We start from the raw sequence: 23,329 nt of genomic DNA on the forward strand, positions 1-23,329 counted from the left end.
CCGGTATATTTAAGGTGTAACGAAGTGGAGGTTCTTGTCAACAGAGCAGCCCTAAACTTTGGGGTGCCTGTGTCTTGCTGATTTTTAGTTTTCCCAATTTATACGCCCATGAGTGGAAGTGCCCTATGCTCTCTAAGCTGAGTTTTTTCGATGTTTCAGGACACACCGTACACTTCTCCAGAGTGGCTGTTGGCAATTTACATTCCGCCCATCAGCGTAGCAAGGCTCCCGTTTCTCCATGGCCTGTCCTGCATTTCTGGTTTTGACACTTTATTCAGCATAGCCCTTTTGACCGATGGGAAGCGAGACTTCTTTGTAGCGCTGATTTGCCTTTCCAGGTTGCTTGGTTGGGCAAAAAGGGCGTATGCGTTTTTTCCTGAATATATTCAGGAAAAACGCATACGCCCTTTTTGGCCAAGGGCATCATGGTCGAGGTTTTGCCGCTTTTCCCGTGCTTTAAAGGCGATTCGAATCTACCTCCTGAAATCTGTTTCCTGCAATTCTGCCTTGCTTTCAAATCCTCTTCGTTGCCTTCCCTCAATATATTTGTGGACGAGAGTTATCATTTATAACTCTGCAGGTTTGTGAATTGCACTGCCCCTGAGCTCCATTTTTCAACTCGCTTTCTTGGGAGCTGGCCGCAAAAGCGCAGGATTTTTTCAGGCCCTATTCTGGTCCCGAGCGGCAGGCTGAGTCTGTGGTTAATTTTTCTTCCTGATGGGAAAATAGAGTGACCTGTGCCTGTCCCAACACCTAGAGCTAGTCTCTCATTGGTTCCCCCTCTTCCTGTTCATCCTCAGGACAAATTGCAACCTGTACGGAACAGGAGGTTAAAGGTGCTGATTCTCCAAGGAGGGAGATTGCTAGTAAAGCGGCTGGAATGGCGACCCCGAGCCCAAGGAGATGAGAAATGAGGTGCGTTTTAGAAACCTTTCCCGATCACACGGTGCACCATCTTCTGGGTTTCTCATGCATGTTTTCGAAGTGGGAAGATGCCCTTGAACCTGGAGATTTGGGACCCATGGGATGGGACCCACGCAGTATTACTTTAAAGGGTCTGTGTTTGCTCACCCAACCTCACCAAACCTCTCAGCCCCAAGAGTGTCCACCCTTATGTCTTAATCAGCTGTGGGTCTAGATATGGTCAATCCAGGTGGCGTCACAGCCCCTGAGCGAATTTATTAAGAATTTCTCTCTCTTTCTCTGTCTTTGTTTCACGGGTTTTAAAAAGTGATTGATTTTTATAAAGGGGTTTAGCTGCTTTTCACTGCTGTGTTTATGCCGATTTACACCCACTTGACTCACTTACAGAGAGATATCAATACATAGCTTTTAAGATTCTTACTAGTCAGATATATTCTTGGGCGGTGAATAGGGGGTGTTGAGTCCAGTTCACAGAGCAAGGAGTAGGTCGTGTCTATTATATATTGGGTTTATGGAACGGTATCTGAGCTAATTTGAAACCCTTATTTTATGCATCACCCCACCTCACCTTTCCCGTTAAGCAGCCATGGTGTGTTTTCTAAACGTGTGCCTCTGTTCTGTTTTGTAATTCAGTTCAAGGGTCGCGGTTTTCACATTCCCTCTATAAGTGATATCTTATGATAAGTGTCTTTTTCTGTGTGACTTATTTCACTTAGAATCGTCGTACCTAAATCCACTCATCATGCTGCTACTAGCCTTATGACGTTGATTTCATGGCTGAGTGATATTCCATTGTACATAAGGACCACAACTTCTTTATCCATTTTTCTCTTTCCTGGGATATTTAAGGTGTAACGAAGTGGAGGTTCTTGTCAACAGAGCAGCCCTAAACTTTGGGGTGCCTGTGTCTTGCTGATTTTTAGTTTTCCCAATTTATACGCCCATGAGTGGAAGTGCCCTATGCTCTCTAAGCTGAGTTTTTTCGATGTTTCAGGACACACCGTACACTTCTCCAGAGTGGCTGTTGGCAATTTACATCCCGCCCATCAGCGTAGCAAGGCTCCCGTTTCTCCATGGCCTGTCCTGCATTTCTGGTTTTGACACTTTATTCAGCATAGCCCTTTTGACCGATGGGAAGCGAGACTTCTTTGTAGCGCTGATTTGCCTTTCCAGGTTGCTTGGTTGGCCAAAAAGGGCGTATGCCTTTTTTCCTGAATATATTCAGGAAAAAAGGCATACGCCCTTTTTGGCCAAGGGCATCATGGTCGAGGTTTTGCCCCTTTTCCTGTGCTTTAAAGGCGATTCGTATCTACCTCCTGAAATCTGTTTCCTGCAATTCTGCCTTGCTTTCAAATCCTCTTCGTTGCCTTCCCTCAATATATTTGTGGACGAGAGTTATCATTTATAACTCTGCAGGTTTGTGAATTGCAGAGCCCCTGAGCTCCATTTTTCAAATCCCTTTCTTGGGAGCTGGCCGCAAAAGCGCAGGATTGCTTCAGGCCCTATACTGGTCACGGGCGGCAGGCTGAGCCTGTGGTTAATTCTTCTTCCTGATGGGAAAATAGAGTGACCTGTGCCTGTCCCAACACCTAGAGCTAGTCTCTCATTGGTTCCCCCTCTTCCCGTTCATCCTCAGGACAAATTGCAACCTGTACGGAACAGGAGGTTAAAGGTGCTGATCCTCCAAGGAGGGAGATTGCTAGTAAAGCGGCTGGAATGGAGAACCCGAGCACAAGGAGATGAGAAATGAGGTGCGTTTTAGAAACCTTTCCCGATCACACGGTGTACCATCTTCTGGGTTTCTAATGCATGTTTTCGATGAAGGAAGATGCCCTTGAACCTGGAGATTTGGGACCCATGGGATGGGTACCACGCAGTATTACTTTAAAGGGTCTGCGTTTGCTCACCCAACCTCACCAAACCTCTCAGCCCCAAGAGTGTCCACCCTTATGTCTCAATCAGCTGTGGGTCTAGATATGGTCAATCCAGGAGGCATCACAGCCCCTGACCGAATTTAGTAAGAATTTCTCTCTCTTTAACTGTCTTTGTTTCACAGGTTTTTAAAAGTGATTGATTTTTATAAAGGGGTTTAGCTGTTTTTTACTGCTGTGTTTATGCTGCTTTACACCCACTTGACTTACTTACAGAGAGATATCAATACATATGTTTTAAGATTCTTACTAGTCAGATATATTCTTGGGCGGTGAATAGGGGGTGTTGAGTCCAGTTCACTGAACAAGGAGTAGGTCGTGTCTATTACATATTGGGTTTATGGAACGGTATCTGAGCTAATTTGAAACCCTTGTTTTATGCATCACCCCACCTCACCTTTCCCGTTAAGCAGCCATAGTGTGTTTTCTAAACGTGACTCTGTTCTGTTTTGTAATTCAGTTCAAGGGTAGCGGTTTTTACATTCCCTCTATAAGTGATATCTTATGATAAGTGTCTTTTTCTGTGTGACTTATTTCACTTAGAATCGTCGTACCTAAATCCACTCATCATGCTGCTACTAGCCTTATGACGTTGATTTCATGGCTGAGTGATATTCCGTTGTACATAAGGACCACAACTTCTTTATCCATTTTTCTCTTTCCTGGGATATTTAAGGTGTAACGAAGTGGAGGTTCTTGTCAACAGATCAGCCCTAAACTTTGGGGTGCCTGTGTCTTGCTGATTTTTAGTTTTCCCAATTTATACGCTCATGAGGGGAAGTGCCCTATGCTGTCTAAGCTGAGTTTTTTAGATGTTTCAGGACACACCGTACACTTCTCCAGAGTGGCCGTTGGAATTTTACATCCCGCCCATCAGCGTAGCAAGGCTCCCGTTTCTCCATGGCCTGTCCTGCATTTCTGGTTTTGACACTTTATACAGCATGGCCCTTTTGACCGATGGGAAGCGAGACTTCTTTGTAGCGCTGATTTGCCTTTCCAGGTTGCTTGGTTGGCCAAAAAGGGCGTATGCTTTTTTTCCTGAATATATTCAGGAAAAACGCATACGCCCTTTTTGGCCAAGGGCATCATGGTCGAGGTTTTGCCGCTTTTCTCGTGCTTTAAAGGCGATTCGAATCTACCTCCTGAAATCTGTTTCCTGCAATTCTGCCTTGCTTTCAAATCCTCTTCGTTGCCTTCCCTCAATATATTTGTGGACGAGAGTTATCATTTATAACTCTGCAGGTTTGTGAATTGCAGTGCCCCTGAGCTCCATTTTTCAACTCGCTTTCTTGGGAGCTGGCCGCAAAAGCGCAGGATTGCTTCAGGCCCTATTCTGGTCCCGAGCGGCTGGCTGAGTCTGTGTTTAATTCTTCTTCCTGATGGGAAAATAGAGTGACCTGTGCCTGTCCCAACACCTGGAGCTAGTCTCTCATTGGTTCCCCCTCTTCCCGTTCATCCTCAGGACAAATTGCAACCTGTACGGAACAGGAGGTTAAAGGTGCTGATTCTCCAAGGAGGGAGATTGCTAGTAAAGCGGCTGGAATGGAGAACCCGAGCCCAAGGAGATGAGAAATGAGGTGCGTTTTAGCAACGGTTCCCGATCACACGGTGCACCATCTTCTGGGTTTCTCATGCATGTTTTCGAAGTGGGAAGATGCCCTTGAACCTGGAGATTTGGGACCCATGGGATGGGACCCACGCAGTATTACTTTAAAGGGTCTGCGTTTGCTCACCCAACCTCACCAAACCTCTCAGCCCCAAGAGTGTCCACCCTTATGTCTCAATCAGCTGTGGGTCTAGATATGGTCAATCCAGGTGGCGTCACAGCCCCTGAACGAATTTCGTAAGAATTTCTCTCTCTTTCACTGTCTTTGTTTCACGGGTTTTTAAAAGTGATTGATTTTTATAAAGGGGTTTACATGCTTTTCACTGCTGTGTTTATGCCGATTTACACCCATTTGACTCACTTACAGAGAGATATCAATACATAGCTTTTAAGATTCTTACTAGTCAGATATATTCTTGGGCGGTGAATAGGGGGTGTTGAGTCCAGTTCACAGAGCAATGAGTAGGTCGTGTCTATTACATATTGGGTTTATGGAACGGTATCTGAGCTAATTTGAAACCCTTGTTTTATGCATCACCCCACCTCACCTTTCCCGTTAAGCAGCGATAGTGTGTTTTCTAAACGTGTGCCTCTGTTCTGTTTTGTAATTCAGTTCAAGGGTCGCGGTTTTCACATTCCCTCTATAAGTGATATCTTATGATAAGTGTCTTTTTCTGTGTGACTTATTTCACTTAGAATCGTCGTACCTAAATCCACTCATCATGCTGCTACTAGACTTATGACGTTGATTTCATGGCTGAGTGATATTCTATTGTAAATAAGGACTACAACTTCTTTATCCATTTTTTTCTTTCCTGGGATATTTACGTTTTAACAAAGTGGAGGTTCTTGTCAACAGAGCAGCCCTAAACTTTGGGGTGCCTGTGTCTTGCTGATTTTTAGTTTTCCCAATTTATACGCCCATGAGTGGAAGTGCCGTATGCTCTCTAAGCTGAGTTTTTTAGATGTTTCAGGACACACCGTTCACTTCTCCAGAGGGGCTGTTGGCAATTTACATCCCGCTCATCAGCTAGCAAGGCTCCCGTTTCTCCATGGCCTCTCCTGCATTTCTGGTTTTGACACTTTATTCAGCATAGCCCTTTTGACCGATGGGAAGCGAGACTTCTTTGTAGCGCTGATTTGCCTTTCCAGGTTGCTTGGTTGGCCAAAAAGGGCGTATGCGTTTTTTCCTGAATATATTCAGGAAAAAACGCATACGCCCTTTTTGGCCAAGGGCATCATTGTCGAGGTTTTGCCGCTTTTCCTGTGCTTTAAAGGCGATTGGAATCTACCTCCTGAAATCTGTTTCCTGCAATTCTGCCTTGCTTTCAAATCCTCTTCGTTGCCTTCCCTCAATATATTTGTGGACGAGAGTTATCATTTATAACTCTGCAGGTTTGTGAATTGCAGTGCCCCTGAGCTCCATTTTTCAACTCGCTTTCTTGGGAGCTGGCCGCAAAAACGCAGGATTGCTTCAGGCCCTATTCTGGTTCTGGGCGGCAGGCTGAGCCTGTGGTTAATTCTTCTTCCTGATGGGAAAATAGAGTGACCTGTGCCTGTTCCAACCCCTAGAGCTAGTCTCTCATTGGTTCCCCCTCTTCCCGTTCATCCTCAGGACAAATTGCAACCTGTACGGAACAGGAGGTTAAAGGTGCTGATTCTCCAAGGAGGGAGATTGCTAGTAAAGAAGCTGGAATGGCGAACCCAAGCCCAAGGAGATGAGAAATGAGTTCCCTTTTAGAAACCTTTCCCGATCACAGGGTGTACCATCTTCTGGGTTTCTAATGCATGTTTTCCATGTAGGAAGATGCCCTTGAACCTGGAGATTTGGGACCCATGGGATGGGAACAATGCAGTATTACTTTAAAGGGTCTGCGTTTGCTCACCCAACCTCACCAAACCTCTCAGCCCCAAGAGTGTCCACCCTTATGTCTCAATCAGCTGTGGGTCTAGGTATGGTCAATCCAAGTGGCATCACAGCCCCTGAGCGAATTTAGTAGGAATTTCTCTCTCTTTCACTGTCTTTGTTTCACGGTTTTTTAAAAGTGATTGATTTTTATAAAGGGGTTTACATGCTTTTCACTGCTGTGTTTATGCCGCTTTACACCCACTTGACTCACTTACAGAGAGATATCAATACATAGCTTTTAAGATTCTTACTAGTCAGATATATTCTTGGGCGGTGAATAGGGGGTGTGGAGTCCAGTTCACAGAGCAAGGTGTTGGTCGTATCTATTACATATTGGGTTTATGGAACGGTATCTGAGCTAATTTGAAACCCTTGTTTTATGCATCACCCCACCTCACCTTTCCCGTTAAGCAGCCATAGTGTTTTTTCTAAACGTGTGCCTCTGTTCTGTTTTGTAATTCAGTTCAAGGTCGCAGTTTTTACATTCCCTCTATAAGTGATATCTTATGATAAGTGTCTTTTTCTGTGTGACTTATTTCACTTAGAATCGTCGTACCTAAATCCACTCATCACGCTGCTACTAGCCTTATGACGTTGATTTCATGGCTGAGTGATATTCCATTGTACATAAGGACCACAACTTCTTTATCCATTTTTCACTTTCCTGGGATATTTAAGTTGTAACGAAGTGGAGGTTCTTGTCAACAGAGCAGCCCTAAACTTTGGGGTGCCTGTGTCTTGCTGATTTGTAGTTTTCCCAATTTATACGCCCATGAGTGGAAGTGCCCTATGCTCTCTAAGCTGAGTTTTTTAGATGTTTCAGGACACACCGTACACTTCTTCAGAGTGGCTGTTGGCAATTTACATCCCGCCCATCAGCGTAGCAAGGCTCCCGTTTCTCCATGGCCTGTCCTGCATTTCTGGTTTTGAAACTTTATTCAGCATGGCCCTTTTGACCGATGGGAAACGAGCCTTCTTTGTAGCGCTGATTTGCCTTTCCAGGTTGCTTGGTTGGTCAAAAAGGGCGTATGCGTTTTTTCCTGAATATATTCAGGAAAAAACGCATACGCCCTTTTTGGCCAAGGGCATCATGGTCGAGGTTTTGCCGCTTTTCCTGTGCTTTAAAGGCGATTCGAATCTACCTCCTGAAATCTGTTTCCTGCAATTCTGCCTTGCTTTCAAATCCTCTTCGTTGCCTTCCCTCAATATATTTGTGGACGGGAGTTATCATTTATAACTCTGCAGGTTTGTGAGTTGCAGTGCCCCTGAGCTCCATTTTTCAACTCGCTTTCTTGGGAGCTGGCTGCAAAAGCGCAGGATTGCTTCAGGCTCTATTCTGGTCCCGAGCGGCAGGCTGAGCCTGTGGTTAATTCTTCTTCCTGATGGGAAAATAGAGTGACCTGTGCCTGTCCCAACACCTAGAGCTAGTGTCTCATTGGTTCCCCCTCTTCCCGTTCATCCTCAGGACAAATTGCAACCTGTACGGAACAGGAGGTTAAAGGTGCTGATTCTCCAAGGAGGGAGATTGCTAGTAAAGTGGCTGGAATGGAGAACCCGAACACAAGGAGATGAGAAATGAGGTGCGTTTTAGAAACCTTTCCCGATCACACGGTGCACCATCTTCTGGGTTTCTCATGCATGTTTTCGAAGTGGGAAGATGCCCTTGAACCTGGAGATTTGGGACCCATGGGATGGGAACCACGCAGTATTACTTTAAAGGGTCTGCGTTTGCTCACCCAACCTCACCAAACCTCTCAGCCCCACGAGTGTCCACCCTTATGTCTCAATCAGCTGTGGGTCTATATATGGTCAATCCAGGTGGCATCACAGCCCCTGAACGAATTCAGTAAGAATTTCTCTCTCTTTCACTGTCTTTGTTTCACGGGTTTTTAAAAGTGATTGATTTTTATAAAGAGGTTTAGCTGCTTTTCACTGCTGTGTTTATGCCGCTTTACACACACGACTCACTTTCAGAGAGATATCAATACATAGGTTTTAAGATTCTTACTAGTCAGATATATTCTTGGGCGGTTAATAGGGGGTGTTGAGTCCAGTTCACTGAGCAAGGAGTAGGTCGTGTCTATTACATATTGGGTTTATGGAACGGTCTCTGAGCTAATTTGAAACCCTTGTTTTATGCATCACCCCACCTCACCTTTCCCGTTAAGCAGCCATAGTGTGTTTTCTAAACGTGTGCCTCTGTTCTGTTTTGTAATTCAGTTCAAGGTCGCAGTTTTTACATTCCCTCTATAAGTGATATCTTATGATAAGTGTCTTTTTCTGTGTGACTTATTTCACTTAGAATCGTCGTACCAAAATCCACTCATCATGCTGCTACTAGACTTATGACGTTGATATCATGGCTGAGTGATATTCTATTATACATAAAGACTAATACTTCTTCATCCATTTTTTTCTTTCCTGGGATATTTTCCTTGTAACAAAGTAGAGGTTCTTGTCAACAGAGCAGCCCTAAACTTTGGGGTGCCTGTGTCTTGCTGATTTTTAATTTTCCCAATTTATACGCCCATGAGTGGAAGTGCCCTATGCTCTCTAAGCTGAGTTTTTTAGATGTTTCAGGATACACCGTACACTTCTCCAAAGTGACTGTTGGCAATTTACATCCCGCCCATCAGCGTAGCAAGGCTCCCGTTTCTCCATGGCCTGTCCTGCATTTCTGGTTTTGAAACTTTATTCAGCATGGCCCTTTTGACCGATGGGAAACGAGCCTTCTTTGTAGCGCTGATTTGCCTTTCCAGGTTGCTTGGTTGGGCAAAAAGGGCGTATGCGTTTTTTCCTGAATATATTCAGGAAAAAACGCATACGCCCTTTTTGGCCAAGGGCATCATGGTCGAGGTCTTGCCGCTTTTCCTGTTCTTTAAAGGCGATTCGAATCTACCTCCTGAAATCTGTTTCCTGCAATTCTGCCTTGCTTTCAAATCCTCTTCGTTGCCTTCCCTCAATATATTTGTGGACGAGAGTTATCATTTATAACTCTGCAGGTTTGTGAATTGCAGTGCCCCTGAGCTCCATTTTTCAACTCGCTTTCTTGGGAGCTGGCTGCAAAAGCGCAGGATTGCTTCAGGCTCTATTCTGGTCCCGAGCGGCAGGCTGAGCCTGTGGTTAATTCTTCTTCCTGATGGGAAAATAGAGTGACCTGTGCCTGTCCCAACACCTAGAGCTAGTGTCTCATTGGTTCCCCCTCTTCCCGTTCATCCTCAGGACAAATTGCAACCTGTACGGAACAGGAGGTTAAAGGTGCTGATTCTCCAAGGAGGGAGATTGCTAGTAAAGCGGCTGGAATGGAGAACCCGAGCACAAGGAGTTGAGAAATGAGGTGCGTTTTAGAAACCTTTCCCGATCACACGGTGCACCATCTTCTGGGTTTCTCATGCATGTTTTCGAACTGGGAAGATGCCCTTGAACCTGGAGATTTGGGACCCATGGGATGGGAACCACGCAGTATTACTTTAAAGGGTCTGCGTTTGCTCACCCAACCTCACCAAACCTCTTAGCCCCACGAGTGTCCACCCTTATGTCTCAATCAGCTGTGGGTCTATATATGGTCAATCCAGGTGGCATCACAGCCCCTGAACGAATTCAGTAAGAATTTCTCTCTCTTTCACTGTCTTTGTTTCACGGGTTTTTAAAAGTGATTGATTTTTATAAAGGGGTTTAGCTGCTTTTCACTGCTGTGTTTATGCCGGTTTACACCCACTTGACTCACTTTCAGAGAGATATCAATACATAGGTTTTAAGATTCTTACTAGTCAGATATATTCTTGGGCGGTTAATAGGGGGTGTTGAGTCCAGTTCACTGAGCAAGGAGTAGGTCGTGTCTATTACATATTGGGTTTATGGAACGGTATCTGAGCTAATTTGAAACCCTTGTTTTATGCATCACCCCACCTTACCTTTCCCGTTAAGCAGCCATAGTGTGTTTTCTAAACGTGTGCCTCTGTTCTGTTTTGTAATTCAGTTCAAGGTCGCAGTTTTTACATTCCCTCTATAAGTGATATCTTATGATAAGTGTCTTTTTCTGTGTGACTTATTTCACTTAGAATCGTCGTACCTAAATCCACTCATCATGCTGCTACTAGACTTATGACGTTGATATCATGGCTGAGTGATATTCTATTATACATAAGGACTAATACTTCTTCATCCATTTTTTTCTTTCCTGGGATATTTACGTTGTAACAAAGTAGAGGTTCTTGTCAACAGAGCAGCCCTAAACTTTGGGGTGCCTGTGTCTTGCTGATTTTTAATTTTCCCAATTTATACGCCCATGAGTGGAAGTGCCCTATGCTCTCTAAGCTGAGTTTTTTAGATGTTTCAGGACACACCGTACACTTCTCCAAAGTGGCTGTTGGCAATTTACATCCCGCCCATCAGCGTAGCAAGGCTCCCGTTTCTCCATGGCCTGTCCTGCATTTCTGGTTTTGACACTTTATTCAGCATGGCCCTTTTGACCGGTGGGAAGCGATACTTCTTTGTAGCGCTGATTTGCCTTTCCAGGTTGCTTGGTTGGGCAAAAAGGGCGTATGCGTTTTTTCCTGAATATATTCAGGAAAAAACGCATACGCCCTTTTTGGCCAAGGGCATCATTGTCGAGGTTTTGCCGCTTTTCCCGTGCTTTAAAGGCGATTCGAATCTACCTCCTGAAATCTGTTTCCTGCAATTCTGCCTTGCTTTCAAATCCTCTTCGTTGCCTTCCCTCAATATATTTGTGGACGAGAGTTATCATTTATAACTCTGCAGGTTTGTGAATTGCAGTGCCCCTGAGCTCCATTTTTCAACTCGCTTTCCTGGGACCTGGACGCAAAAGTGCAGGATTGCTTCAGGCCCTATTCTGGTTCCGGGCGGCAGGCTGAGCCTGTGGTTAATTCTTCTTCCTGATGGGAAAATAGAGTGACCTGTGCCTGTCCCAACACCTAGAGCTAGTGTCTCATTGGTTCCCCCTCTTCCCGTTCATCCTCAGGACAAATTGCAACCTGTACGGAACAGGAGGTAAAAGGTGCTGATTCTCCAAGGAGGGAGATTGCTAGTAAAGCAGCTGGAATGGCGAACCCGAGCCCAAGGAGATGAGAAATGAGGTGCGTTTTAGAAACCTTTCCCGATCACACGGTGTACCATCTTCTGGGTTTCTAATGCATGTTTTCGATGAAGGAAGATGCCCTTGAACCTGGAGATTTGGGACCCATTGGATGGGTACCACGCAGTATTACTTTAAAGGGTCTGTGTTTGCTCACCCGACCTCTCCAAACCTCTCAGCCCCAAGAGTGTCCACCCTTATGTCTCAATCAGCTGTGGGTCTAGATATGGTCAATCCAGGTGGCATCACAGCCCCTGAACGAATTTAGTAAGAATTTCTCTCTCTTTCACTGTCTTTCTTTCACAGGTTTTTAAAAGTGATTGATTTTTATAAAGTGGTTTAGCTGCTTTTCACTGCTGTTTATGCCGCTTTACACCCACTTGACTTACTTACAGAGAGATATCAATACATATGTTTTAAGATTCTTACTAGTCAGATATATTCTTGGGCGGTGAATAGGGGGTGTTGAGTCCAGTTCACTGAGCAAGGAGTAGGTCGTGTCTATTACATATTGGGTTTATGGAACGGTATCTGAGCTAATTTGAAACCCTTGTTTTATGCATCACCCCACCTCACCTTTCCCGTTAAGCAGCCATAGTGTGTTTTCTAAACGTGACTCTGTTCTGTTTTGTAATTCAGTTCAAGGGTAGCGGTTTTTACATTCCCTCTATAAGTGATATCTTATGATAAGTGTCTTTTTCTGTGTGACTTATTTCACTTAGAATCGTCGTACCTAAATCCACTCATCATGCTGCTACTAGCCTTATGAAGTTGATTTCATGGCTGAGTGATATTCCGTTGTACATAAGGACCACAACTTCTTTATCCATTTTTCTCTTTCCTGGGATATTTAAGGTATAACGAAGTGGAGGTTCTTGTCAACAGAGCAGCCCTAAACTTTCGGGTGCCTGTGTCTTGTTGATTTTTATTTTTCCCATTTTATACGCCCATGAGTTGAAGTGCCCTACGCTCTCTAGCTGTGTTTTTTAGATGTTTTAGGAAACACCATACACTTCTCCAGAGTGGCCGTTGGCAAATTACATCCCGCCCATCAGCCTTACAAGGCTCTCTTTTCTCCTTGGCCTTTTCTGCATTTCTGGGTTTTACACTCTTTTAGAATGGCCCTTTTGACCCCTGGGAAGTGAGACTTCTTTGTAGTGCTCATTTGCATTTCTGGCTTGCTTGATTGGCGAAAAAAGGCATATGCGTTTTTTCCTGAATATATTCAGGAAAAAAGGTATACTCCCTCTTTGGCCAAGGGCATCATTTTCGATGTTTTACCGCTTTTCATGTGCTTTAAAGGCGATTCGAATCTACCTCCTGAAATTTGTTTCCTGCAATTCTGCCTTGCTTTCAGATCCTCTTCGTTGCCTTCCCTCAATATATTTTTGGATGAGAGTGATCATTTATAACTCTGCATGTTTGTGAATTGCAGTGCCCCTAAGCTCCATTTTTCAACTCGCTTTTTTGTGAGCTGGCTGCAAAACCACAGGATTGCTTTTGGCCTTATACTGGTTCCGTGGCGCAGGCTGAGCCTGTGGTTAATTCTTCTTCTTGATGGGAAATTAGAGTGACCTGTGCCTGTCTGAACATCTAGGGCTTTTCTCTCATTGTTTCTCCTCATTCCCCTTCATCCTCTGGACAAATTTCAAACTCTGTGCAACAGGATGTTGAAGGTGCTGACATCCTCAAGTGTTTAGAATGTTAGGAAAGAGGCTGGAGGGGTGAACCCGACAACCAGGGGATTAGGAGATGAGGTGCCTTTTCCAAAATCTTCCTGATCCAACCGTGTACCATCTTCTGGGTGTCACAGGCATGTTTTAGCTGTAGGAAAGGTCCCATGTATGTAAGGAGAACTCCAGGGATTTTTTCAAATCAGTGTCTCCCCGAACCCCAATCTGGGGAATTTTTAAGCTACTGGTACATGTATGTTCATTAAGGGACTGGGCTGTAGGCAGAGTCCGAACTTTAGAGGATTGAAGTCTTCATGGTCCGAAATGCTCACCATCGGCCTCCTTTAGTTTCCATTTTATCTGTAGTTGATAGATGATGTCGATATTGATATCTATTGTTTTTCAGATTATTTCCCCTTAGGGGTTATTACAAAATATTGAGTATAGTTCCCTGTGCTATACAGCAGTTCCTTGTTGATGATATATTTTATACATAGCAGTGTGTATATGTTAATCCGAAACTGTTAATTTATCCCTCCTCCCACCTTTCCCCTTTGGTAATAAAAAAATACAAGATTTAATACTTCTCAGAAATCTAGGAGCTGAAAGAGAGGTATCATTTTCAATGGAAAATCATTCAAAACAAGATTGAAACTTCAGCCAAGATTAGTAGATCCACATCCTTGTAAAGAAATCACTGCATTTCTCTAATGTTGACCTGACAAATACGACAAACCCCTCCACTGAACTTGCTTATAATAAAGTGATGGAAATATCAAATGGAAGTGTTAGAAATACCTTATTTTACACGAGCCTTATACACTGCTCTATGTTAACTACAGTTTGGCTCACACATCTGTTCATTGAAGTTACAATATTTGGCTCACACATCTGTTCATTGAAGTTACAATATTTGGCTCACACATCTGTTCATTGAAGTTACAATGTTCTCAAATTCTGTTACTGATCCTGCAGAGTCGGCCCCAACAAGGGTCCCCCTGCCCAGTGTCATTGGAGCCAACAGATCGAGACTGAGTTTGGTTCAGAAGCAAAGGAAAACTTTATATTTTGATCAGAGAATGGAGAGGTGAGAGCGTGCGCTCCCCCGCGGGCTGTAGGCCGGGCTGCTCTGTAGGGATCCTGTCAGCGTCAGCGGGAGGGACGGGGCGGAGCTCTCGAGGGCTGAGTTGGCTGGAGCTCAGGCTCTATGTGGCGGAGTCTGCACAGGGCCCCGAGAGCTGAGGTGTCGGCCCGGCCATTTTGCACTAGGAAATCGGGTCTGAAGTGCCAGGTGTGGGACCTCTGCCTGTGGAAACCTAGGAACAAGTGAAATTAGAAAAAGCACAAAGGAAAAAAAGGTTAGACTTTATTTTATTGCCCAGATTCTATTTTTATCTCCCAGGAATTTTTAATGGGCTTTGCCGGTGACAAACCCCTCCTCTGCCTCTTGTCCCATTCCACATTCTTGGGGCGCTGAGGGTGCAGACACCTCTTCTGTAAATGCTTCGTGCTGAGTTGGGTGTCCTCATACCCGGGGGGGAGGGGCAGGACTTCTCCCCAGCAGCCTCCAGGTGAGGTTGATTGTCCCCAGGCCTCCTCCCTCACTGCTCGTCTGCCTGAGCACCAGCGTTGGAAGTTTTATAGATTCTAATGACCTTTAAGGGTCCAGGAAAGAGATGCGCAGGGACGCTGGGGCGGCCGGTTTTACCCTGCTCCACATTGGTTCGGCCCCCTTAGGCTGACGGTTTCTGCCAGCCTAGATGCTCTGACCAGTAGTCTGCGCTTTCTTCAGTTAGGCCACTGAATTAACGTACAAAGAGCACCAGGTGTCAGAGCCCTGCCTGCTCAACTCCCAGACAGTCCAGGGCCGGTGGTGATCCAGGACCATGACGGCCACTCAGTCACCGCCCTTTTGAAGTAACCAGGAGTACATCTGGTCTCATTGGTCGCCGTCACCATGGTGTCTGTAGGCTTTTCTATGGTGGCAGCGTTATTTACGGGTCCCCTGCCAGGTTTATTAGCTCCGCTCTGGGTGCAGTAAGTCCTGCAAGCAATAGTCTGTTCTTTTGGGGCACACTCTTGTGGTTTTCTGAGAGAAGCTCCAGGTCAAGGGATGGTCACACGAGTCGTCATGGGGGCCTGTTGCCTCAGGTTGTCTCTCTGGAGGTTGGAGTTGGAGGGCCTCCTCACTCGAGGTCATTGTGCCCACGGAGCGATCCCTGCAACTTCAGGGCATGGTGGGTGGTTAGGATCACCAAGTGGCGTCCTTTACCCTTAGGAGGGAGCTGGCCTTGCGGGCTGCTCATTTCCAGGTTTTTAGATACCCCCAGTATCCTGGTCGGATGGGGTGGCTGGCCAATGCCTGGAGGGCATTCTTGCGTTGTTCCATTTCAAGTGGTCCCAGTTTTGGCACTAAAACTCCAAGGGCGATTCGCCTTCGACCAGGAATGTAAAGGTCAAAGGGTTTAGCTAAATTAAGGAGGTCCAGGGCAAGGGTCTGAATTGACTGCTCTTTCCATTCTTGAAAGGCCGCTTCTGGATTCTATTCAAAAGGATCATCATCTTTTCCTTTCAGTGTTTCATATAGAGGCCCAGGTATTAGACTGTAGTTAGGGATTCAGATGCAGCAAACCCTGCTCTCCCCAGGAACCCCTAAGCTGTCTTCTAGTTTTAGGAAGGGTGAGGCTGCAAATGGCTTCTTCCCTTTCCTGGGATGGGCTTCTCCGATCTTCTGTGAGAATGAAGCCCAGGCAGGTCACCTTAGTCTGTGATATTTGAGCCTTTTTCTTGGACACCTTCTATCTTTTATTGGCTAGGTAGTCCAGAGGCCTCCTTAGTAGGGCTGGCGATCAGAATGTCGTCTGCATATTTTTTTTAATTTATTTATTTATTATTTATGGCTGTGTTGGGTCTTCGTTTCTGTGCGAGGGCTTTCTCTAGTTGCAGCAAGCTGGGGCCACTCTTCATCACGGTGCGCGGGCCTCTCACTATCGCAGCCTCTCTTATTGTGGAGCACAGGCTCCAGACGCGCAGGCTCAGTAATTGTGGCTCACGGGCCTAGGTGCTCCGCAGCATATGGGATCTTCTCAGACCAGGGCTCGAACCTGTGTCCCCTGCATTGGCAGGCAGATTCTCAACCACTGCGCCACCAGGGAAGCCCAGAATGTCGTCTGCATATTGAAGGAGGGTTCACTTCTCCAGAGGTAGATCTTTTAGGGTTTTAGCTAACGTTTCCCCAAAGATGGTGTGGGAATTTTTGAACCCCTGGGGCAGGACGGCCAAGCAGTATTGTTTTTGTTGTATGTTGAGTCCTGCCACTCACAGCCAAAATTTCTTGTGACTCTGGGACTAATGGAATACAGAAGAAGGCATCATTGAAGTCTAATACAGAATACCATGTCCTGGTGGATGGTAGAATGACCAGCAGGGTGTAGGAATTAGGAACTACTGGATGTATATCCTCTGTGGCTTCACTGACTGTCCTGGCGTCCTTTACCAGGTCCCCAGCAGCCCACGGGGCTCTCATGGTCAGGCCCCTCCCAGGATATGGAGCTCACCTGTGCAGGTACCCAGCAGCCCACGGGGCTCTCGTGGTTAGGCCCCTCCCAGGATATGGAGCTCACCTGTGCAGGTACCCAGCAGCCCACGGGGCTCTCATTGTCAGGCCCCTCCCAGGATATGGAGCTCACCTGGGCAGGTACCCAGCAGCCCACGGGGCTCTCGTGGTCAGGCCCCTCCCAGGATATGGAGCTCACCTGGGCAGGTACCCAGCAGCTCACGGGGCTCTCGGGGGCAGGCCCCTCCCTGGATATGGAGCTCCCTTGGACAGGTACCCAGCAGCTCACGGGGCTCTCGTGGGCAGGCCCCTCCCTGGATATGGAGCTCCCTTGGACAGGTACCCAGCAGCTCACGGGGCTCTCGTGGGCAGGCCCCTCCCTGGATATGGAGCTCCCTTGGACAGGTACCCCGGCAGAGCTGGGCACACAGGAACCGTGCACATAGCCCTCATTGCAGAGCACCCCCAGCACACCTGTCGCTCAGAGCTGACACAGAGCACCTCAGAGCAGGGCTTGAACTAACAAACAGCAGCGCCGACATGTCTGTGACCCTAGGCTTCACTCTGTGCGGCCTCCCTCCACCTGGTCTTCCAGGGGCTTCCACTGCAGCTGGGGCACCAGGCCTCTGTCTCCACCCACCAACCCTCCTCTCCCTGACTCCTGGGTTCCTCTCATTAGGAGAGGGTCTTCTTGAAGTTGTCTTCCACTCATGGACCAGATAAAATGATTAGAAAACAAGCCAGGTCTGCCGCCCCTTGTCTATCCTGACTCTCGGGACCCTACACCTGTTCCTTGGATCTGGCCGGTGCAGCAAGGCCCATTATCTGCAACTCTGATCCCCTGAGGGGCAAGGATTGGCTGACCTGGGCAGCCTGACCTGGCCGGCCAGCCCTTCCCAGGTGTGCCTCGGTTGAGGTCAATATAAACACCCCTCCAGGCAGCAAAAGCCTCTGCAGCTGTGCCTGACGCCATATTCTCTGCCCCGTCAGCAGTCTCGGGGTTGTGCTGGTGGGAGGGAGTAGGGCCCAGGGCTCTATGAGTGGCCCCGTGTGAGTGGGGCTCTGCTGGACTTTCTGCAGGAGTTGCCGGGCTGCCACCTGCTAAAGAAGACGATGTGTCACCCATACCTGCTGCTGGAATTTCTCCCCGGGCAGAGGTGAGGAAGGAAAAAAGCAGTGGGGACCGGGACAGGAGGGGTACCTCAGGCAGGGAAATGGAAAGCTTCCAGAAGAGCGCCCGGGGCCAGGACCGTCCTGGCTGGCCTGCAGGCACCAAGTCGGCCTGCGTGCTGTCGCTGGTGTGACTCCAAGCCCTTTCCTCTAGGCTTTAAAGTCTTTGTACACATTCGGGTGTTTTACCTGGGAAGGGTGGGAAAAGTTCAGCAGCAGCTGGCCTGAGGCTCAGCTCACGTTTACTCAGAGACGCCTCCTCATGGTCCCTCAGCTTTGCAATGAGGAAGCTCCTTGCGGGGGAGCTGCTGGCTGCATGGGAGACGATTCCCCACCTCTGACCAACTTCAGAATTGTTTACCACTGGAGCAAGTGCCCTGATAGGGTTTTCCTCTGTATGACCAGTGGGTTCTGTTTTTTTTTTTTTTTCTTTTTTGGTTCAAGGTAGGTTTTATTCCTCTTTTTGTATTTATAGATATAAGCATGGAAATAATTCATTCATATAAATACGTCTATGGGAAGGACAGAACTTTTTTTTCTGTTTTCTGTTTTTAAATATTATTTTTTAATTTTTAAATTTTATTTTATTCATTTTTTTATACAGCAGGTTCTTATTGGTTATCTATTTTATACATATAAGTGTATATATGTCAATCCCAGGCTCACAATTCATCCCACCACCACCACCCTGCCACTTTCCCCCCTTGGTGACCATACATTTGTTCTCTACATCTGTGTCTCTATTTCTGCCTTGCAAACCGGTTCATCTGTACCATTTTTCTAGGTTCCACATGTATGCGTTAATATACGATATTTGTTTTTCTTTTTCTGACTTACTTCACTCTGTATGACAGTCTCTAGATCTATCCACGCCTCTACAAATGACCCAATTTCATTCCTTTTTATGGCTGAGTAATATTCCATTTTATATATGTACCACATATTTTCTATTTGTCTATCTATGGGCATTTAGGTTGCTTCCATGACCTGGCTATTGTAAATAGTGCTGCAATGAACATTGTGGTGAATGTGACTTTTTGAATTATGGTTTTCTCTGGGTATATGCCCAGTAGTGGGATTGCTGGGTCATATGGTAATTCTATTTTTAGTTTTTTAAGGAACCTCCATACTGTTCTCCATAGTGACTGTATCAATTTACATTCCCACAAATAGTGTAAGGGGGTTCCCTTTTCTCCACACCCTCTCCAGCATTTGTTGTTTGTAGATTTTCTGATGATGCCCATTCTAACTTGTGTGAGGTGATACCTCATTGTAGTTTTGGTTTATATTTCTCTAATAATTAGTGATGTTGAGCAGCTTTTCATGTGCTTCTTGGCCATCTGTATGTCTTCTCGGGACAAATGTCTGTTTACGTCATCTGCCCATTTTTGGATTGGGTTGTTTGTTTTTTTACTGTTGAGCTGCATGTGCTGTTTATATATATTGGAGATGAATCCTTTGTCCATTGATTCGTTTGCAAATATTTTCTCCCATTCTGAGGTTGTCTTTTCGTCTTGTTTGTAGTTTCCTTCGCTTTGCAAAAGCTTTTAGGTTTCATTTGCTCCCATTTGTTTATTTTTGTTTTTTATTCCATTACTCTAGTAGGTGGATCAAAAAAGATCTTGTTGTGATTTTTGTCAAAGAGTGTTCTTCCTATGTTTTCCTCTAAGAGTTTTATAGTGTCCAGTCTTACATTTCGGTCTCTAATCCATTTTGAGTTTATTTTTTGTGTATGGTGTTAGGGAGTGTTCTAATTTCATTCTTTTACATGTAGCTGTCCATTTTTCCCAGCACCACTTATTGAAGAGACTGTCTTTTCTCCATTGTATATCCTTGCCTCCTTTGTCATAGATTAGTGGACCATAGGTGTGTAGGTTTATCTCTGGGCTTTCTTTTTTTTTCCTTTTACATCTTTATTGGAGTATAATTGCTTTACAATTGTGTGTTAGTTTCTGCTGTATAAAAAAGTGAATCAGCTATACGTATACATATAACACCATATCCACTCCCTCTTGCACTTCCCTCTCACTCCCTTATCCCACCCCTTTAGGTGGTCACAAAGCACCGAGCTGATCTCCCTGTGCTATGTGGCTGCTTCCCAGTAGCTATCAATTTTACATTTGGTAGTGTATATATGTCCATACCACTCTCTCACTTTGTCCCAGCTTACACTTCCTCCTCCCTGTGTCCTCAAGTCCTTTCTCTACGTCTGTGTCCTTAATCCTTTCCTGCCCCTAGGTTCTTCATAACCTTTTTTTCTTTTAGATTCCATATATATGTGTTAGCATACGGTATTTGTTTTTCTCTTTCTGACTTACTTCACTCTGTAGGACAGACTCTAGATCCATCCACCTCACTACAAATAACTCAGTTTCGTTTCTTTTTATGGCTGAATAATGTTCCATTGTATATATGTGCCACATCTTCTTTATCCAGTTATCTGTTGATGGACACTTAGGTTGCTTCCATGTCCTGGCTATTGTAAATAGAGCTACAATGAACACTGTGGTACATGACTCTTTTTGAATTATGGTTTTCTCAGGGTAAATGTCCAGTAGTGGGATTGCTGGGTTGTACGGTTGTTCTATTTTTAGTTTTTAAGGAACCCCCATACCGTTCTCCCTAGTGGCTATATCAATTTACATTCCCACCAACAGTGCAAGAGGGTTCCCTTTTCTCCAATAAATGCCTCTCCAGCATTTATTGTTGGTAGAATTTTTGATGATGGCCATTCTGACTGGTGTGAGGTGATACCTCATTGTAGTTTTGATTTGCATTTCTCTAATAATTAGTGATGTTCAACATCCTTTCATGTGTTTGTTGGCAACCTGTATATCTTCTTTGGAGAAATGTCTATTTAGGTCTTCTGCCCATTTTTGGATTGGGTTGTTTGGTTTTGTGATATTGAGCTACAGGAGCTGCTTTTTGGAGGTTAATCCTTTGCCATTTGCTTCATTTGAAAATATTTTCTCCCATTCTGATGGTTGTCTTTTCATCTTGCTTATGTTTTCCTTTGCTGTGCAAAAGATTTTAAATTTCATTAAGTCCCATTTTTTTATTTTTGTTTTTATTTCCATTTCTCTAGGAGGTGGGTCAAAAAGGATCTTGCTGTGATTTATGTCATAGACTGTTCTGCTTATGTTTTCCTCTAAGAGTTTTATAGTGGCTGGTCTTACATTTAGGTCTCTAATCCATTTTGAGTTTATTTTTGTGTATGGTGTTAGGGAGTGTTCTAATTTCATTCTTTTACATGTAGCTGTCCAGTTTTCCCAGCACCACTTACTGAAGACACTGTCTTTTCTCCATTGTATACCCTTGCCTCCTTTGTCATAGATTAGTGGACCGTAGGTACGTGGGTTTATCTCTGTGCTTTCTATCCTGTTCTATTGATCTATATTTCTGTTTTTGTGCCACTACCATATTATCTTGATTACTGTAGCTTTGCAATATAGTCTGAAGTGTGGAAGTTTGATTCCTCCAGCTCTTTTTTTTTCCCCTCAAGACTGCTTTGGCTATCCGGGGTCTTTTGTGTCTCCCTACAAATTTTAAGATTTTTTTTTCTAGTTCTGTAGAAAATGCCAAAGGTATTTTGATAGGGATTGCATTGAATCTGTAGATTGCTTTGGGTAGTATAGTCATTTTCACAATATTGATTCTTCTAATCCAAGAACATGGTATATGTCTCCATCTGTTTATATCATCTTTGATTTCTTTCATCAGTGTCATAGTTTTCTGAGTACAGGTCTTTTACTTCTTTAGGTAGGTTTATTCCTAGGTATTTTATTTTTGTTGCAGTGGTAATGGGATTGTTTCCTTAATTTCTCTTTCTGTTCTTTCATTGTTAGTGTATAGGAATGCAAGCAATTTCTGTGCATTAATTTTGTATCCTGCAACTTTACCAAATTCATTGATTAGCTCCAGTGGTTTTCTGGTGGCATCTTTAGGATTCTCTATCTATGATATGATGTCATTTGCAAACAGTGACAATTTTATTTCTTCTTTTCCTTTTTGTATTTCTTTTATTTCTTTTTCTTCTCTGATTGCCATGGCTAGGACTTCCAAAACTATGTTGAATAGTAGTGGTGAGAGTGGACATCCTCGTCTTGTTCCTGACCTTAGAGGAAACGTTTTCAGTTTTTCACCGTTGAGAATGATGTTTGCTGTGGGTTTGTCATATATGGCCTTTATTATGTTGAGGTAGTTTCCCTCTATGCCCACACTCTGCAGAGTTTTTATCGTAAATGGGTGTTGAATTTTCTCAAAATCTTTTCCTGCATCTATTGAGATGATCATATGGTTTTATTCTACAATTTGTTAATATGGTGTATCACATTGATTTGTGTGTATTGAAGAATCCTTGCATCCCTGGGATAAACCCCACTTGATCATGGTGTTTGATCCTTTTAATGTGTTGTTCGATTCTGTTTGCTAGTATTTTGTTGAGGATTTTTACATCTATATTCATCAGTGATATTGGTCTATAATTTTCTTTCCTTGTAGTATCTTTGTCTGGTTTTGGTATCAGGGTGACGGTGGTCTCATAGAATGAGTTTGGGAGTGTTCCTTCCCCTGCAATTGTTTTGAAGAATTTGAGAAGGTTGGGTGTTAGCTCTTCTCTAAATGTTTGACAGAATTCACCTGTGATGCCATCTGGTTCTGGACTTTTGTTTGTTGGAAGATTTTTAATCACAGTTTCAATTTCATTGCTTGTGATAGGTTTGTTCATATTTTCTATTTCTTCCTGGTTCAGTCTTGGAAGGTTATCCCTTTCTAAGAATTTGTCCATTTCTTCCAGGTTGTCCATTTTATTGGCATAGAGTTGCTTGTAGTAGTCTCTTAGGATGCTTTGTATTCCTGTGGTGTCTGTTGTAACTTCTCCTTTTTCACTTCTAATTTTGTTGATTTGATTCCTCTCCCTCTTTTTCTTGAGTCTGGCTAAAGGTTTATCATTTTTGTTTCTCTTCTCAAAGAACCGGCTTTTAGTTTTATTGATCTTTGCTTTCGTTTTCTTTGCTTCTATTTCATTTATTTCTGCTTTGATCTTTATGATTTCTTTCATTCTACTAACTTTGGGTTTTGTTCTTCTTTCTCTAGTTCCTCTAGGTGTAAGGTTAGATTGTTTAGTTGAGATTTTTCTTGTTTCCTGAGGTAGGCTTGTATTGCTATAAACTTCCCTCTTAGAACTGCTTTTGCTGCATCCCATAGGTTTTGGATCATCGTGTGTTTCTTGTCATTTGTCTCTAGGTAGTTTTTGATTTCCTCTTTTATTTCTTCGGTGATCTCTTGGTTATTTAGTAACGTATTGTTTAGCCTCCATGTGTTTGTGTTTTTTACGGTTTTGTCCCTGTTATTGATTTCTAATCTCATAGCATTGTGGTTGGAACAGCTGCTTGATATGATTTCAGTTTTCTTAAATTTACTGAGGCTTTATTTGTGACCCAAGATGTGATCTATCCTGGAGAATG

General features: G+C 44.4%; 1 long non-coding RNA gene across 1 annotated transcript in view; it reads left to right on the forward strand.

Moving 5' to 3' along the window:
- Positions 1-507: 507 nt before the first annotated feature.
- Positions 508-23,329, forward strand: part of LOC309631894 — a 780,460-nt gene continuing 757,638 nt past the window's right edge. Inside the window, exon 1 of the long non-coding RNA XR_014246630.1 lies at positions 508-915. This is a non-coding gene — a long non-coding RNA (uncharacterized lncRNA). The remainder of the gene's footprint in view (positions 916-23,329) is intronic.

The sequence above is a fragment of the Balaenoptera borealis genome (assembly GCF_965194805.1).
Source record: "Balaenoptera borealis genome assembly, chromosome: 7".
Lineage (NCBI taxonomy): Eukaryota > Metazoa > Chordata > Mammalia > Artiodactyla > Balaenopteridae > Balaenoptera > Balaenoptera borealis.